Source organism: Octopus bimaculoides, chromosome 25 (assembly GCF_001194135.2).
Source record: "Octopus bimaculoides isolate UCB-OBI-ISO-001 chromosome 25, ASM119413v2, whole genome shotgun sequence".
Taxonomy (NCBI): Eukaryota; Metazoa; Mollusca; class Cephalopoda; order Octopoda; family Octopodidae; genus Octopus; species Octopus bimaculoides.
In genome coordinates this window covers 20,934,964-20,935,600 of record NC_069005.1, presented here as the reverse complement: position 1 = coordinate 20,935,600, position 637 = coordinate 20,934,964, and positions in this window count along the sequence as shown.

The window sequence follows — 637 nt, the reverse complement described above, 5'->3', positions numbered from 1 at the left end:
CGTAATACTTAAATAGTGGAGGAGATATTATGTTGCCGTGGGCTCGAACTCTGCAAGAAGTTAAAAAATTTTTTTGACTAAAACACAACTGTGTAAAATTTGAATGAAATTGGTTGCGTAGTTCTCGAGTTTTAGGGATTCACACACACACAGACAGACAGAAAGACAGACACACACACATTCTCATTTTTATATATATAGATTGTCAATAATGTTGTCTATGAGATAGACTTTGGTAATGACTGAAGCAGACATCATAGAACAATGACAATGATATACATTAGTTATAATACAGTTCTATATTTAAGAGATGAGGAATTATTTATATTATTTACATTTGTCGGATATTTGTCCTCATCTTGTTTGTTGTTAACGGCTGATATACCCTCCAGCCTTCGTCAGGTGTCTTGGGTTCTCATTCCTAACGATGTTACTATTATTATTATATTATTATTATTATTATTATTATTACTACTATTATTAATCAGGTCGCTGCCGTGAATCGAACTCGGAACCTTGGGGTTAGTAGCCCGCGCTCTTAACCACTACGTCATATGCCCGTGGGCAATTATGGGGTGAATTTTAAGGCTTATAAATCTATTATTTTTCTATCCTTCCTCAATACCGGTTCCCATAT